Source organism: Ochotona princeps, chromosome 12, assembly GCF_030435755.1.
Source record: "Ochotona princeps isolate mOchPri1 chromosome 12, mOchPri1.hap1, whole genome shotgun sequence".
Taxonomy (NCBI): Eukaryota; Metazoa; Chordata; class Mammalia; order Lagomorpha; family Ochotonidae; genus Ochotona; species Ochotona princeps.
In genome coordinates, this window is record NC_080843.1 from 19,617,990 (window position 1) to 19,625,243 (window position 7,254).

The window sequence follows — 7,254 nt, forward strand, 5'->3', positions numbered from 1 at the left end:
AGAATTGTTAGTGATAATTTTAGTGGAAACAAGATTGATTATTAATGCTAATTGAGAAAATATTTACATAAGGAAACCACTGATCATTAAAGTACAGCATGTGAGTTTAACTAGTTGCATACAAATATATAGCTATTCACTCAGTTAAGATACACATAAAGTTTTTCACTTCAAAAATATTATTTAAAAGCATTCTAAGCAAGTCTCTCTCCTCCAAGAGAGACTTTCAGTAATTTGACTTCTTTAATTGTTATTGTTTTTCTACTGTAGAATTTCCAAGAAGCAAAGAGAGAGTGATTTAAACTCATGTCCAGAAACTCCATCTCCGTCTCACAGTGAAGGCAAACCAACTAATTGAACCCAGAAGCTCAGTATTCCAAGTGCATTAACAGGAAGTTGGATTAAAAGTAGAATTCTGAATACCTGGCACTCAAACAGGAAATGCGAAAGGGGATAAGGCCTATCAAATAGTGCCATACCATTTGCCAAATGTCTGCTTCTACAACTATTTGAAGCCTAGTGATATCATGAGAATATACATTGGATGCATTGATTTAATTCAATTCATTTGAAATCGGTTAACTTCATTTATTTCAGAGGCAAAGAGAGAATTCTCATATTCTGGCTAACTCCCTAAATGCCTGGGATTCTCTGAGCTGACACAAACTAAGGTGGAAACCTGAAAATTGTCTTCCACGTGAGGGGCAGTAACCCATTTATTCACCCACTACTTTGTCTCCAAAGGTCTGCATTAGTAGGTAGTAAGTTTCAAGAGCCATAACCACCATGCAATTCAAGGACTCAGTAGGAAATGCAGAAATCTCAAGTACAAGGTCAAATACATTTTTCTTGAATCTGAATAATGTATTTGATTCTTATATTATTTCCCAACGGGAATATAACCAAGAGTTTAGTCACTAAAATTGAAGTTTAAGTAGAAATACACCCTAAGTGCACTCTTGCAAAATTTAAAGGGTAAATAAAAAAAGGAAAGTCTGATGATTATGAAGAAGTCTAGCCATCTCCCATGAACTGAATCAATGGGACACATAAAATATACTCTCCATACACCAACAAAAAGTAACAATTTAAAAAACTACTTTTAGGTGGTACCTCATTGATGTCTTAATTTGGATTTCCCTTACTACCATGGAATTTGAGCACTTCTTCATATGTTTGTTTTTCAGTTGGGCTTGTTCCTTTGTGAAATGTCTGCACATTTCCTGTGCCAATTTCTTGAGTGGTTTATTTGTTTTGGTGTTTTGGTTGTTCTGGAGATCTTTGTATATTCTGGAGATTAGCCCCCTATCACCTATGTAGTGTGCAAAGATCTCCCATTCTGTGGGTTGTTTTTTCACTTTGTTGATTGTTTCTCTTGCTATACAGAAGCTTCTTAGTTTGATGTAGTCCCATTTATTTATTTTGGACTTGATTGCTATTGCTTTTGGTGTCCTTTTTAGGCAGTCAGGTCCTATACCTAAATCTTGCAGGGTGTTTCCAACATTTTCTTCCAAAAGTTTGAAGATTTCTGGGTGTAGGTTTAGGTCTTTTATCCATTTAGATTTGATTTTAGTGCATGGTGAAAGATGTGGGTCTATCTTGTTGTATCTACAGGCTATCAACCAACTGTCCCAACAGCATTTATTGAAGAGACCTTCCCATTTGCATAAACTGTCATCTGTTTTTTTGTCAAAGATTATTTGGCTGTATCTGTGTGGGTTCCCTTCTATTGTTTCTATTCTGCTCCATTGATCCTTCTCTCTATCTTTTTGCCAGTACCAGACTGTTTTGATAGCCACCGCCCTATAGTATGTCCAGAGGTCCAGAACTGTGATTCCCCCTGTTAATTTCCTATTCTTCAGGATGGTTCTAGCTATTTGTGATTTTTTGTGTGTTTCCAGATGAACATTTGTATCATTGTTTCCAGTTCCATGAAGAATGTTTTGGGAACTTTGGGGATAGAAGCCGGTTGTGTATAAACTAAAATTGAAATGTCAATTGAAGTAGTCACAAGATGTGATTAAGAACTTGCATTTTCTAACATATCAGTCACTCAATACCATGTCAATTAACTCCATAATGTTGTAAACTGTTATGTTGGGGATTTTAATTGGTTGGGATGATATTCTGTCAGCTCTGTTTTTAGACCAGAGATGGTCTCCCCAAGAAACTGTTGAATTTATCTGGACAATAAGATGCTGGGCTCTACACTTGGCACATGCCTGCAATGAAAGAAGCATGACTGGATTTGAACTGTAATACTGCAATAAGGTGGAGTAATCCACCATGGGGGAGGGTACGGCAAGGGGTAGAGGGAGGGTATGGGGAAGTGTTGGGGGAACCTCAGAGCCTATGAAACAATGTCATAAATGAAACGTAATAAAAAAAGGCTACTTTTATACCCATTGTTAAGGTCAAGTAGGAATATTTCCTACAAAACTCGTGCAAATATTTAAAACTCTGGTGTCTTTATTTTTTTAAGATGTATTTATTTTTATTGCAAAGTCAGGTATATACAGAGAGGAGGAGAAACAGAGAGGAAGTTCTTCCATCTGATGATTCACTCCCCAAGTGATCACAATGGCCACTGCTGCACCTATCTGAAGCCAGGAGCCAGGAAATTCCTACAGGTCTCCCACGCAGGTGCAGGGTCCCAAGTCTTTGGGCCGTCCTCAACTGCTTTCCCAGGCCACAAGCAGGGAGCTAGATGGAAATCGGGGAAACCGGGATTAGAACCGGCGCCCATATGGGATCCCTGGGCATTCAACAAGAGTATTTTAGCCACTAGACCATCATATTGGGCCCCGGTGGTGTCTTAATTTAAGGAGGAAACTTAACACAAGGATAGCATCAGAGACTGGGCTGGTGGAAGATCTCTGTGCTTGCAGGACCCACCACTGGAGCTGGGTTCTTGCAAGGGGTTTCATTACTTATCTGAGTCTAGGTTATGTCTAACAGTTCAGCTTCTTGTGTCTGAATAACCACACGACTGTGTCACCACATCATGAACAGCCTCTCTTAGATGCTGTACTATGGGGTCACCCCATCCCGTAACCCCAACTGTAAGCTGAAATAAACCTTTCATGGGCATTAAAGCAATGGAAAGAGGGATACTATATAAAGCAACCTCTCTCTCCTGAAAGAACACGTAGAACATCTTTCGTAAAAAATATTAGTAATGAAAGTTATAGATCGTTTTCAGACATCCAATAATTAGTAATATTCAGAGATTTAAGAGTTTGGAAGTGTAACATACACAATTCTGAATTTACTTGACTTTATATAATCTTTGTTTTTTTAAGATTTATTTATTTGTATTGAAAAGGCGGATATACAGAGAGGAGGAGAAACAGAGAGGAAGATCTTCCATCCTATGGTTCACTCCCCAAGCAGCTGCAACGGCTGGAGCTGAGCCAATCTGAAGCCAGGAGTCAGGAGCTTCCTCCAGGTCTGCCACGCAGGTGCAGGGTGCCAAGACTTTGGGCATTCCTCCACTGCTTTCCCAGGCCACAAGCAGGGAGCTTGATGGAATGCGGGGAAACCGGGATTAGAACCAGCAACCATATGGGATCCCAGTGTGTGCAAGGTGAGGACTTTAACCACTACTCTATCGTGCCAGACCCCTTTATATAATCTTCGTATGAGCACAGGGTAGGAAAATAAAGATGAAAGAAATCAATACAGAGAGAAAGATTGACTCATTTAGGGTCAGATTATGAGAATCCCACTAAACATTTATTATCTTTTTGAAGTTATGGTTAAGTCTAATATTACAAGTTTCAGAGGATAAAACTTGGAAGATTTTTCTTGACCCACTGTAATTTATTTTCAGTAATCAATGGAGTACACTGAGAGAATAAGCTGTTAGCCTGCCAGGTAAACTCAGTATTATAATTGCTATCATTCTAAGTATACTTTAATGTATTATTAAAAATTAATACTTATAATAAAATTTAAAAGTAAACAGAAGTAGGTATAGACTTACCATAACTAATGTAATTAGCAGTATTATTAAAAACAATACTCTTATTGCAATTATAGTGTGGTGGTGATTAGTTTTCTACACTTCTCCATTCAGATGATATTTAGCTTTTAAACTGAAACATTTTCTTATGAATGAGTACATAAAGTTCATATTAACATATGCAATGACTTTTTGCCAAACTGAGGTAGACATTTGCTTTAGGTAAGCTTTAAGATGGAGGACGTATATGCAAGTTGAATGTTGCTATTGTATGATTAGGTTTTGCTCCTCAAAGTTCAATTTTTCGAAACTTGGTCCCAATGCATTGCTAATGAGAACTAGTAAAATGTTATATTTGGGAACCGATTGGGGCTGACATTGTGGTGCAATTGGGCCAGTCACCACTTCCAATGATGGCTTACAAAATAGGATTATAGGATCCAGTTTTGACTACTCTGTTTCCATGCCAGCTTCCTGTTAATGCAACTAAGAAGGCAAGGAGGACGGTTTAGACATGGACCCCTGTCAATGTTATGGGAATTCCTGGATGGTGAGAGTTGTGGCAATTTTGAGTGTGAGGCAGTGAATGATAGATTTCTCTATCTCTCTTATTTTTCTTTTTATCCGTCTTATTCATCCTGCCTTTCAAAATGGGGCTTGAGGGAATATGCAAGAATCTGTCTGGTCGTGCTTAAGTTTCATGATGGGACGGATGGTGAACTCAAGTTAACAATCTACTCTTCAGAGGATAGATAACTGTGACAATGGGTTGTTATAATGAGGTTCCAATTCCCTGTTTCTTTTTTGCTTCCTCACAAACAAAGTAAGCTCTCAGTCTCTCTCTCTCTCTCTCTCTCTCTCTCCCTCACACATATACACACACACACACATAAACATGCATACTCACAATTTGTAGCAGCATCCCTCATGTGCGACACGCCATAAGGACTTTGTCAGCTGTGGCCACCCAAAATGAGACACTTCAGTGTTCACACTGAGATCCAGAATGAACTCTCTGTTATAAATTTCCAGTAACAGTTATTTTCTATAGCAACACAAACAGACTAAGACAAACATCAAGTGAAGGACCAGCGTTTAAGAAATAAAACAACAAACTTGAATAGGATAACATACTTGAGTAAGAAAATGAGTGGCTGTAGAACTCTGAAAAAACATGCATTGAGAGTGACCAAGAAATGACATATAGGGCTAGATTTATATTAGGAAACATCATATTAATAGTTCACTGTGGTTGTGGTTTATATCTCTTCTTTATTGCATGCATCAGTCAAGAGAACAGCACAATGGAACTATTGCATCCAATGAAAAGTATATTTAACACATTTTTTAGATATAAAGTTGAAGTACTAATTAACTTGGTTTAAGTATACAGGATATAACAAAAAATCCCTGTTGCATTATGTTTCTGATTAATTTATTTAAAAAAACATTGGCCTAAATTATGCAAACCAGTAAAACCAATAAGCATGCTGCCTTACTCAATTTAGTTTTTAAGCATATGTTCACATATGGCACCAGCATGATAGCTCAATTGAATAATCTTCCACCTTGCAAGAGCTGGGATCCCACACTGGTGCTGTCATATGTACTGGCTGCTCCACTTCCCGTTCAGCTCTCTGCTTGCCATTTAGGAAAGCATTGAAGGACGGCCCAAAGCCTTAGTGTCTGGCAGCCATGGGAGAGACTGGGAGCAGGCTCCTGGCTTCAGATTGGCTCAAGTCCAGCAATTGCAGCTTTGTGGGGATTGGATCAGCAAATAGGATATTTTTTTTATATGTCTCCTTTTCTCTGTAAAGCTTCCATTCCAATAAAAATAGATAAGCATGTGTGTGTAGACATAAACTCATCTATTTATATAATATCTACATATATATGTTTATCTATTTGGCATACTGAGTTTTCAAGTGGTTGATAATGAATTCTCAATCCTGCGAGGATCAAAAACACTTTTTTTGAGCACAAAAATGATATCATAGTTTAGCCCTATTTAATTTTTCATTGTACATTTCTATCTGCTTTGTATTTAAACCAAACATGAATTTTGTGGTATTCAAAATTATAATTAAAATATGTTATGACTATTATTTTATTGTAACCGTTTCCTAAATTTATCATTTGATGGCTTTGTGTAATGAAGAACACACTTACCATATTAATCTATGAAGAATCTTGTTAATACACTATTGTTGGCATTCTATAATTACTGGACTTACATATATTTATCATAATCAAACTCTTGGCACATGGAATTGAGTACATTCAACATTTAACAATGTTTTAAAGTTCAAAATATTTTTCTAGAGCCCATATCAGTCTTTGTCTTCACATACTTCATTTGGTACATAATTTTATAATTTTTCCTGAATAAAATTATCCGCAAAACTTATAGTACATGTCATAATTATAATATGTTAAAACAATAGGAAATATTACATAGAGACAATTTAATTATTGGGAAATAGTTTGTAATTAAATGCTTGGTCATATGCACAAAAATGTGCCTTAAGTTTGTTTTGTTGATGTGCTGCAACAAACTAATACAAATTGGAATAGAATTCAACTCAGAAATACATTCAGAGAAAGTTGTTAGTATTCATTGCACATATTAATGACTAATTGTTAGTATTCTTCTCTGTAAATGAGAAACAAAAAGGAAAATAATGAGAGTAAATGATGCAATAGTATATAACAAGTTCATAAATCATTGTACGCTTAGGAGTAATTAGCTACTTCATTGCTTTTTTTCTATTTTAATCCAAAGCAAATTCCTGATAATGAATCCTCATTTCTCTCAAGATGAATTAACTTACATACCTGATCTGTTGTTCTGCAACTTTAGCAGAAAAATCAAAGACAAGAGAACAGGATTTTCACAGGCTAGTTCAGAATCAGCAAATAAACCATGGGGTGCACATTGCCTCGGGGGTCTTGGAGCCTTGGCTGACTGATGCACATAAAATAATGCCCTTGGTACTTACTGCAGTATCAGTAAAAGTTCTCTGATTTGTGAGTTTCATTTCTTCCATTAATATCCTCTCATTAAACTTTCTTGCTACCTTTTGACTTCTCGGTATCTTTTAACATTCTATCATTAATTAAATGACATGTGAATACTTGTATGTTTCCCTCCATATTATTTTGCACTTCCAAAACACAACTCTATGTGAGGAATTGTTTCTGGTATTTTTAATTTTTAATTTCATGTTCTAATTTTTTTAGTAAGTAGTTTTGCTTCTATTTGGAAACTCATTTTATTCCCTAGAAAATCA